The 11728-nt window shown below is 40.2% G+C and overlaps 1 long non-coding RNA gene across 1 annotated transcript in view; it reads right to left on the bottom strand.

Moving 5' to 3' along the window:
- Positions 1-925: 925 nt before the first annotated feature.
- The window catches only part of LOC144580515 (uncharacterized), a 37983-nt gene continuing 27180 nt past the window's right edge, over positions 926-11728 (bottom strand). The window contains exon 3 of the long non-coding RNA XR_013530077.1: positions 926-1196. This is a non-coding gene — a long non-coding RNA (uncharacterized LOC144580515). The remainder of the gene's footprint in view (positions 1197-11728) is intronic.

Here is an 11728-nt window from a genome sequence, read left to right as displayed (position 1 = left end):
CATAAGGAAAGAAACAACAAAGATTAGAGAATAAATAATGAAATACAGAATAAAAAACATTTTAATTGGCTGGGCCCACTGGCTCATGCCTGGAATACCAGCACTTTGGGAAGCAAAGGCAGTTGGATCTCTTGAGGTCAGGAGTTTGAGACCAGCCTGACCAAAATGGTGAAACCCTGTTTCTACTAAAAATACAAAAATTAGATGGGTGTGGTGGCCAGCACCTGTAATTCCAGCTACTTGGGAGCTTGAGGCAGGAGAATTGCTTGAACCTGGGAGGTAGAGGTCACAGTGAGCCAAAATATTTCCACTGCACTCCAGCCTGAGTGACAAAGTGAGGCTCTGTCTCAAAACAAAACAAAATTTAATCAATGAAGCTAAGAGCTGATTTTGAAAAAAATCAAAGTCAAAGCCCTTACCTAGACTAACAACAGAAAAAGAGAATATGTTACTAATATAAGAAATGAAAGAGACAACATTACAACTTGTCTTACAGAAATAAACAGAATTACAAGAAACTATTAAGAACAGTTATACACTAACAAATTCGACAATTTAGAAGAAATGAGAAAAGTAGTAGAAACATATAACCTACCAAGATTGAATGAATAATAAATGGGGAGCTTAAGGAGACCAATAACAAATAGAGGACCTGAAGAAGTAATGTTTCAAACTCCAAAATATAGCCTAGGACCAGATTACTTCATGGGTAAATTCTACCAAACATTCAAAGAAAATTTAATATAAAACATACTCAACATCTTTGAAAAAATAGAAAAAAGAGGTAACACTTTCAGAGTCATTTTATAAGGCCAGCTTCCCCTTGATATCAAAGCAAGAAAATATACTTCTGAGAAGAAACTTATAGGCCAATATCCTTAAGAAATATGGTGTATAAATTTAATCTAAATAAATCTGTATACAAAGTGTCAATTCTCAGCAAAAGTTTTTTGAAATCAACAAATGAAACTTCTTTCATACTGGATTTTAGTTAAAACTCATCTATACCATCTGTCAGATATTGTTACTGAAGCTTATCATAATTGGAGTTCACTCGAGCAGTAGTTTGTTCATCCGTTGGGAACTGATATATCTGAATGCCAATGCTAATCAACTCACTCGTTACTTCCCCTTAAACGTCTGGAAATCGTTTAAGAAACCGTGTCTCCTTTGGCAATCAGTGGTATAATGTTCACCTATTAAGAAAGAAGACAAACAAAACCTCAGCACTGAGGATTCATGGTTCATCCTGTAGTTTTTATAGTAAAGCCCTCACAATCTCTGACAACAAATTGTGTAACTAGATAATCACTGACTGGCATGCCTTTCTTTAAAATTATTTTCCAAAATTATCAATTCTTTTGAAGATTCACCTTCTATCTGAATTCAGATTTAGGAATTTCAACCTTGTTTCTCTTTTAAAAATCCCTTACACTTCTACACATATGGATTAGTAAAACGTAAATCATAGGACAACTTAAAGTATCTGATTTACTTGCAATTTTATTTCTTATTATCCTGAGTGATAAAAGACAAAATAGAAGATCTTTCATCAAAATGGTGGAAAAAAATTTTTTCTACTTTTTAGATCACATTTTTCATCAATCAATCTTCATTAATGTTCCATTTTCACACACTCTTGCCCCACCTACATGTGTTTGCAGATAGATTTGCTTTTGTTTTTCAAAGACCACTTGAAAAGAATATAAATATTTTCAGTTACCATATTCCTGTTTTGTTTTTATTTTATTTTGAGACGGAGTCTCACTCTGTTGCCCAGGCTGGAATGCAATGGTGCAATTTAGGCTCACTGCAGTATTTGTGTATTTGATGTTGAGTTTTTACCCACAGAGTTCTTTCCTAGTGCTTCAATATTATCTATCACTCCTGTCTTTTGCATTTGTGCTTATTTAAGTAAACTTTCTAGAAAATAACAATATTCAAGAATATACAATGTCTTATTACCTTTAAAAACCTTATTAAACTATAGCTCCACAAAAACAATATCTGTAATATAGTAGAAATACCTAAATATAAATTTTAGGCCTACTGCTTTTGTTTTAGAGTGCTCAAAGCACATCTTTTAAAATATCCATGGACAGGCCCGGTGTGATGGTTCATGCATGTAATCCTAGCACTTTGGGAGGCCAAGAACGGTGGATCACCTGAGGTCAGGAGTTCCAGGCCAGCCTAGACAACATGATAAAACCCTGTCTTTCCAAATAATACATAAATATTAGCCAGGTATAGTGGTGCATGCCTGTAATTTTAGCAACTCAGGAGGCTGAGGCAGGAGAATTGCTTGAACCTGGGAGGCAGAGGTTGCAATGAGCTGAGATTACACTATTGCACATCAGCCTCATTGACAAGAGCAGAACTCCATGTCTCAAAAACAAAAAAGAAATCCATGAACAAATCTAGGGCTGTAATATTATAGCATAGATGCTCAAAATTGTATAAACTTTAATATCTAAAAATAAAACTTTCTCCAGTAAGGACCAGAAAACTCCTAAGGTATATTCAAGCTGAGATTGCACCAATGAACTCCAGCCTGGACAAGAGCAAAACTCCATCTAAAGAAAGAGAAGGAAGGAAAGAAGGAAGGAAGGAAGGAAGGAAGGAAGGAAGGAAGGAAGGAAGGAAGGAAAAGAGGGAGGGAGGGGGAGAGGGAAGGAGGAAGGTAGGGAGGGAAGGAGGAAGGAAGGAAAGAAAGAGAAAGAAAGGAAGGAAGAAAGAGAGGAAGGAAGGAAGGGAGGGAGGGAAAGAAAGAGACAAGCAGGGCATAGTGACTCATGCCTGTAATCCCAGCACTTTGAAAGGCTGAAGACAGCAGAGTGCTTGAGTCCAGAATTTCCATATCTGCACAGGAAATATGGCAAGACCCCCGCCTTTACAAAAACCTAAAAATTAGCCAGGTGTGTGGGCATGTGTCTGTGGTCCCAGCTACTCAAAGCTGAGGTGGGAGGATCCCTTGAGTCTGGAAGTTCAAGGCTGCCATGAGTCTCGTTCATGCCACTTCACTCCAGCCTGGCCAACAGAGTGAGACCTTTTCTAAAATAAAGATAAAATAAAAAGAGGTTTCAGTGAGTCAAGATTGCACCACTGCATTCCAGCCTCAGCCTGTTCAACAAAAACAACCTCTCCCACAAAAAAATATTTTGAGGGGCACAGACAGCATTCAAATAACTTTTAATAGTGTATTTTTATAATTTTTCTATTTTATTATTTTTACTATTGCTAGCTTCAGTGTGAACCTAAGAAACTAACAATAGTAACTAATAATAAAAAAAGACTGCTTCTCATTTATAAATAAAACTTTATCATAGGTGAGTATGCATAGAAAAAAACATAGTAGGCAAGACACAGTGGCTCACACCTGTAATCCCAGCACTTTGGGAGGCCGAGGCAGGCATATAACAAGGTCAGGAGATGGAGACCATCCTGGCTAACATGGTGAAGCTTCATCTCTACTAACTATACAAAAACAAAATTAGTCAGGCACGGTGGCATATGCCTGTAATCCAAGCTACTCAATAGGCTGAGACAGGAGATTTGCTTGAACCCAGGAGGTGGAAGTTTCAGTAAGCTGAGATCGTGGCACTGCACTCGAGCCTGGGTGACAGAATGAGATTCTGTCTCATAAAAGAAAAGAAAAGAAAAAAGCATAGTATATATCAGGTTCTGTATTATGCATCATTTCAGACATCCACTGGGGGTCTTGGAATTTACCCCCAAAGGGGCCATTCTACAGGCAAATGACCATGATCTGGAAGGTAAGTCAAGGTTGAAATCTATCAAATGTGAATTGTCTCCCCCTACAATCAAAAATTTATATGTTAAAGCCCTAAACCCCAGTACTTCAGAATGTGACCTTAACTGAGATAAAGCCTTCATTACTGTGATTAAAAAGTGAGACTGGGCTGGGCATGGTGCCTCACACCTGTAATCCAAACCCTTTGGGAGGCCAAGGTGGGCACATCACCAGAAATCAGGAGTTTGAAAACAGCCTGGCCAACATGATGAAACTCCATCTCTAGTATAAATACAAAAGTTATCCAGGCATGGTGGTGCACCCCTGTAATCCCAGCTACTCAGGAATCTGAGGCAGGAGAATTACATGAACATGGGAGGTGGAGGTTGCAGTGAGCCAAGATCATGCCATGACATTCTAGCCTGGGCATCAATAAAAAAAGATGAGACTGTTACAGTGGGGCCCAATTCAAACTGACTGGCATCCTTAAAAGAAAATAAAATGTGGACAGCCAGGAGACAACAGTAGAAACACCATGTGAAATCACAGAGATAAGGAGGTCATCTGCCAGACAAGAAAAAAGATTTCAGAAGAAACTACATCTTCTGACACTTTGATCTTGGACTTGTAGTCTCCGATGCTGTAAGAAAATAAATTTCCTTTGTTTAAAGCACTCAGCCTATGCTATTTTGTGATGCCAGCCCCAACACACTAAAGCAAATGCCTTAAATATTAACGGAAAAAAACAATTAGGATATATACATATATTACAAAATAACGGGGACAGTCAGGCACCACATAATAGTATTTCAGTAATGATGGGCCAGATATATGATGGTGCTTCCTTAATAGTATAATACTGTACCTTTACTTTTTGTTATTTTTATTTATTTAAACATGTATGTATGTATGTATTTTGAGACTGAGTCTTGCTCTGTCACCCAGGCTGGAGTGCAGTGGTGTGATCTCAGCTCACTGCAACCTCTGCCTCCCGGATTTAAGTGATTCTTTTGCTTCAGCCTTCCAAGTAGCTGGGATTACAGGTGCTCACTACCATTAGTTAATATTTTGTATTTTAGTAGAGATGAGGTTTGTCTTATTGGCCATGCTGGTCTCGAACTCCTGACCTCAGTGATATGCCCGTCATCTCTGCCTCCCAAAGTGCTGGAATTACAGACATGAACCTCTGTGCCCAGCCTTTTATACTTCTATATATTTAATTTCTGAATTGAGGGGATCTATGTGCAGGTTCGTTACTTAGATATATTGCATACTAGAATTTGGCTTTCAGTGTGCACCTCAACCAAACAGTGAACATTGTACTCAATAGGTAATTGTTCAAATCTCAACCTCCTCTCACCCTTCCCCCTTATAAAGGGCCCAGTGTCTATTACTTCTGTCTAATACTGTACCTTTTTTCATGTTTAGATACACAGATATGGCCAGGCATAGTGGCTCACGCCTGTAATCCCAGCGCTTTGGGAGGCCAAGGTGAAAAAAAAAAGGTGAGTGGATCACTTGAGGTCAGGAGTTTGAGACCAGCCCAACATGTTGAAACCCCATCTCTATTAAAAATACAGCCATGCATAGTGATGCAGCACTGCAGTCCCAGCTACTCGGGAAACTGAGGTGGGAGAACAACTTGAACCCAAGAAGCAGAGATTGAAGTGAGTCAAGATCATGCCACTGCACTTCAGCCTGGGAAAGAGTAAGACTCCATCTCAAAAAATATATATATAAATTTAAATAGATAAACAGATATGTACCATTGTGTTAGAATTCTACAGTATTCTGTGCAGTATCATGCTGTCTAGGCTTGCAGCCCAGGAGCAACAGGCCATACAATAAAAGACTATAACCTAGGTGTGTAGAAGGCTATATCACCTAGGTCTGTGTAGGTTCAGTTTGGAATACTGGATACCAGAGGTTGGGGGAGCAGGGAGAGAAGAAATGAGGAGCTGTTTCTCAAAAAGTACAGTTTTTGTTTTTTACTTTTATTTTAGGTTTGGGAGTACACACAGAGGTTTGTTACATAGGTAAACTCATGTTGTGAGGGTTTGTTGTACAGATTATCTTGTAACTGAGGTGCTAAGCATAGCACCCAATAGTTATTTTGTCTGATTCTCTCCTTCCTCGAAACCTGCACCCTCGAGTAGACACCAGTGTCTATTATTCCTTTTCTTGTGTCCATGTGTTCTCAACACTTAGCTCCCAGTTGTAAGCGAGAGCATGGTGTACGTTCTCAGCCAAAACAAAAGAATGAGATCATGTCCTTTGATCTCATAGAGAGAGCTGGAGGCCGTCATTTTTAACAAGCCAACAGAGCTTACTATTATTACTATTCACAATAGCAAAGACATGGAATCAACCTAAATTCTCATCAATGATAGACTAGATAAAGTAAATGTGGTACATATACACCATGGAATACTACACAGCCATGAAAATGAAAGCGATCATGTCCATTGCAGGAACATGAATGGAGCTAGAGGCCATTCTTAGCAAACTAACAGTTTAAACAGACAGGGGAAATAATTTTTTAGATCTATTACACAGCATTGTGACTATAGTCAATGTATTGTATATTTCAAAATAATCAAAAGAGTAAATTTCAAATTTCCCATTATAAAAATGACAGGTAAGCCACTTAACAGATAAGTTAATTTTTTTGATTAAATCATTTCACATGGTAAACATATATCAAAACATCATGTTGTATCCACACATGTATATAATTACTATCCTTCAATTAACAATAATATTTGGCTATACTGCCCAACGTAATTTACAGAATCAATGCTATCCCCATCAAGCTACCATTGACTTTCTTCACAGAACTGGAAAAATCATCATGAACTTCATATGGAACTAAAATAGAGCCCACATAGCCAAGTCAATTCTAAGCAAAAAGACCACAGTGGGGAACATCACACTACCGGATTTCAAACTATACTACAAGGCTACAGTAATCGAAACAGCATGGTACTGGTACCAAAACAGAGATACAGACCAATGGAACAAAACAGAGGCATCGGAGGTAACACAACATACCTACAACCATACAATATTTGATAAACCTGACAAAAACAAGCAACAGGGAAAGGATTTCCTGTTTAATAAATGGTGTTGGGAAAACTGGCTAGCCATGTGCAGAAAGCAGAAACTGGACCCCTTCCTGACACATTACACTACAATTAACTCCAGATGGATTAAAGACTTAAACATAAGACCTGGCACCATAAAAACCCTAGAAGAAAATCTAGCCAAAACCATTCAGGACATATGAGTAGGAAAGGACTTCATGACCAAAACACCAAAAACATTGGCAACAAAAGCCAAAATAGACAAATGGGACCTAATCAAACTCCACAGCTTCTGCACGGCAAAAGAAACAGTCACTAGAGTGAATCGGCAACCAACAGAATGGGAAAAAATTTTTGCAGTTTACCCATCTGACAAAGGGCTGATATCAAGAATTTACAAAGAACTCAAACGGATTTACAGGAGAAAAACAAACAAGCCCATTCAAAAATTGGCAAAGGATATGAACAGACACTTTACAAAAGAAGACATACATGAGGCCAACAAACATATGAAAAAATGCTCATCATTACTGGTCATTAGAGAGATGCAAACTAAAACCACATTGAGATACCATCTCACACCAGTTAGGATAGTGATCATTAAAAAAATCTGGAGGCAACAGATGCTGGAGAGGATGTGGAGAAATAGGAACACTTTTACACTGTTGGTGGGAGTGTAAACTAGTTCAGCCATTGTGGAAGACAGTGTGGCAATTCCTCAAGGCCTTAGAAATAGAAATTCCATTTGACCCAGCAATCCCATTACTGGGTATATATACAAAGGACTATAAATCGTTCTACTATAAGGACACATGCACACGAATGTTCATTGCAGCACTGTTTACAATAGCAAAGACCTGGAACCAACCCAAATGCCCATCAATGATAGACTGGATTGGGAAAATGTGGCGCATATACACCATGGAATATTATGCAGCAATCAAAAAGGATGAGTTCGTGTTGTTTATAGGGACATGGATGAATCTGGAGAACATCATTCTCAGCAAACTGACACAAGAACAGAAAATGAAATACTGCATATTCTCACTCATAGGTGGGTGATGAAAAATGAGAAAACATGGACACAGGGAAGGGAGTACCAAACACTGGGGTCTATTGGGGGGAAGAGGGGAGGGCCAGTGGGAGGGGGTGCTGGGGAGAAATAGCCTGGGGAGAAATGCCAAATGTGGGTGAAGGGGAGGAAGGCAACAAAACACATTGCGATGTGTGTACCTATGCAAATGTCTTGCATGTTCTGCACATGTACCCCAAAACCTAAAATGCAATAAAAAAATAAAAAATAATATTAATTTTAAAAATAAATAAAGGGGGGAAGTACTCAAGATGGCGCTGTGAGAACAACCCAGGATTGGAGCTCTCGTTGAATCCGCAAACAGGTGAGTCAGAGCTGCATTTCCAGACTGATCTTTGTTGCCCACAGAACGGGGAAACTCCCAAGTATAAAAAAGACACGGGACGCCAGGCAGTAGGTCTGCCTGGCGAAGCCGGCAGCCGGGGCAGCGGCGGCCGGCCCTACCCAGCAATCCCCACAGGGCGCGCTTGTCCGGGTGCCCTGTTGAACCGGCAACCTGAGACTTGAGAGGGCTGGACTTGAGACTGAACGAGACTTGGACAGTAGGCCAGCCCAGGGGATTGCAGGGACAAATCGTTTGGGATACCCAGTGTGACGAACAAAACCGCGATTTCAAACTATCCCGAGCAGACGGTCCCAGATGCTCTGTGGGGGAGGGGCGTCCATCACTACCGAGGCAACCCACCCCAACTGAGATACATTCCCACTGCTGATGCAGCCAGCCGTTGCTGAGGCAACACATCCCTACTGAGATACACGCCCACTGCTGACGCAGCCTGCCATTGCCGAGGCAACACGCTACAATGAAGAGACTCCGCCGCAGGGCGTGGCGGAGACCACAGCAGAGCCTGCAGGAACAGGGCGAATCACAGAACAGCAGGGCGGAGCCTCGGCAGCCAAAGAGTGGTTAGTCTGCCTTCTAACTGGGCATGACACCTCAACGGACATCGAAAAATAAAGCCCGAACCCCCCAACACAGAGCATTTTAGAAAAAAAGTGGTTTTTTTTAATGAGCTCTGTTGCAGCAGAATCAAACATAGCAGCCTAACAGCCCTGAATGAACAACAGAGCTCACAGCTCAGAAATTGAGCTCCAAAAAAGTACAGACTGTCTCCTCAAGCAGCTCCCTGACCCCTCTATATCCAAAAGACTGACATTTGGCAGGCATCATCCTGGGACAAAGATAGCAGAAAAAGAAACGGGTAGCATCCCTCACTGGGCCACAGCTGCTAGAGGTGCACCCCAGACAAACAGGGCCTGGAGTGGACCTCAGCAGTCATACAGCAAAGAGGCTAGGCTGGTAGAAGGAAAACCAAGTAACAGAAATACTTCATCATCAACAATCTGGGTGTCCACTCAGAGACCCAATCGAAAAGTCAGCAACTACGCAGACGACAAGCGGATAAACCCACAAAGATTGGAAAAAAACAGCGAAAAAAGGAGGAAAACACCCGAAACCAGAACACCTCGCCTCCTAGAAAGGACCAAAACCCCTCACCAGCAAGGGAGCAAAGCTGGACGGAGAATGACTGTGACGAAATGACGGAATTAGACTTCAGAAGGTGGATAATGAGAAACTTTTGTGAGCTAAAGGAACATGTATTAAATCAATGCAAAGAAACTAAGGAACTTAAAAAAACATATGAGGAAATGATAACAAGAATAGATAACTTAGACAGGAATATGAATGAATTAAAGGAGCTGAAAAACACAATACGAGAACTTTGCGAAGCATGCACAAGTTTCAATAGCCGAATTGACCAAGGAGAAGATAGAATATCTGAAGTCGAAGACCAACTCAATGAAATAAAACAAGGAAACCAAGATTAGAGAAAGAAGCGCAAAAAGGAATGAACAAAGTCTCCAGGAAATGTGGGACTACGTGAAAAGTCCTAACCTACATTTGATAGGTGTACCAGAAGGGGACGAAGAGAATGAATCCCAGCTGGAAAATACTCTTCAGGACATCATCCAGGAAAACTTCCCCCACTTAGCAAGACAGGCCAACACTCAAATGCAGGAAATACAGAGAAAACCACAAAGATTTTCTGCAAGAAGAGCAACCCCAAGGTACATAATCGTCAGATTCAACAAGGTTGAAATAAAGGAGAAAATACTAAGGGCAGCCAGACAGAAAGGTCGAGTCACCCACAAAGGGAAGCCCATCAGACTCGCAGCAGATCTCTCGGCAGAAACACTACAAGCCAGAAGAGAGTGGGGGCCAATATTCAACATTCTTAAAGAAAAGAACTTTCAACCCAGAATTTCATCTCCAGCCAAACTGAGCTTCAGAAGTGAAGGAAAAATAAAATTCTTTGCGAACAAGCAAGTACTCAGATTTTGTCACCACCAGGCCTGCTTTACAAGAGCTCCTAAAAGAGGCACTACACATAGAAAGGAACAACCAGTACCAGCCATTCCAAAGTAACACTAAAAGTTAAAGAGCATCAACATAATGAAGAATCTACAACAACCAACAGGCAAAACAGCCACTTAGCATCAAAATGGCAGTATCAAATTCACACATAACAATATTAACCCTAAGTGTAAATGGACTAAATGCACCAATGAAAAGACACAGACTGGCAAATTGGATAAAAATCCAAAACCCATCAGGGTGCTGTATCCAGGAAACCCATCTCACATGCAAGGATACACAAAGGCTCAAAATAAAGGGATGGAGGAAGATTTACCAAGATAATGGAGAGCAAAAAAAGGCAGGAGTTGCAATTCTCATCTCGGATAAAATAGACTTTAAAGCAATAAAGATCAAAAGAGACAAAGAAGACCATTACATAATGGTAAAAGGATCGATACAACAAAAAGAGCTAACGATCCTAAGGATATATGGACCCAACGCAGCAGCACCCAGATACATAAGGCAAGTTCTTAATGACTTACAAAGAGACTTAGACTCCCACACAATAATAGTGGGAGACTTTAACACCCCACTGTCAATATTAAACACATCAACCAGACAGAAAATCAACAACGATATCCAGGGCTTGAACTCAGACCTGGAGCAAGCAAACCTGATAGACATTTACAGAACTCTCCACCCCAAATCCACAGAATATACATTCTTCTCAGCACCACATCACACCTAATCGAAAATTGACCACATAATTGGAAGTAAAGCACTGCTCAACAAATGCAAAACAACTGAAATCATAACAAACAGCCTCTCAGATCATAGTGCAATCAAGTTAGAACTCAGAATACAGAAACCAACCCAGAACCGCACAGCTTCATGGAAACTGAACAACTGGCTCTTGAATGTTGACTGGGTAAACAATGAAATGAAGTCAGAAATAAAGAAGTTGTTCAAAACCAATGAGAACGAAAACACAACATGCCAGAACCTCTGGGACACATTTAAAGGAGTCTCTAGAGGAAAGTATACAGCAATAAGTGCCCATATGAGGAGAATGGAGAGATCCAAAATTGGCACCCTATCATCAAAATTGAAAGAGCTAGAGGAGCAAGATCAAAAAACTCAAAACCCAGCAGAAGACAAGAAATAACTAAGATCAGAGCTGAACTGAAGGAGATTGAGACACGAAAAACCCTTGAAAATATCAATAAATCCAAGAGCTGGTTTTTTGAAAACATCAACAAAATAGACCACTAGCCAGATTGATTAAAAATAAAAGAGAGAACAACCAAATAGATGCAATAAAAAGTGATAAAGGGGAAATCACCACAGGTTCCACAGAAATTCAAACCATCATCAGAGAATATTACAAACAACTCTATGCACATAAACTAGTAAACCTGGAAGAAATGGATAAATTCCTGGAC

The sequence above is a fragment of the Callithrix jacchus genome, chromosome 20 (assembly GCF_049354715.1).
Source record: "Callithrix jacchus isolate 240 chromosome 20, calJac240_pri, whole genome shotgun sequence".
Classification (NCBI taxonomy): domain Eukaryota; kingdom Metazoa; phylum Chordata; class Mammalia; order Primates; family Cebidae; genus Callithrix; species Callithrix jacchus.
Note: the sequence above shows the minus strand (reverse complement) of the source record. Positions and strands in the feature narration are given on the sequence as shown.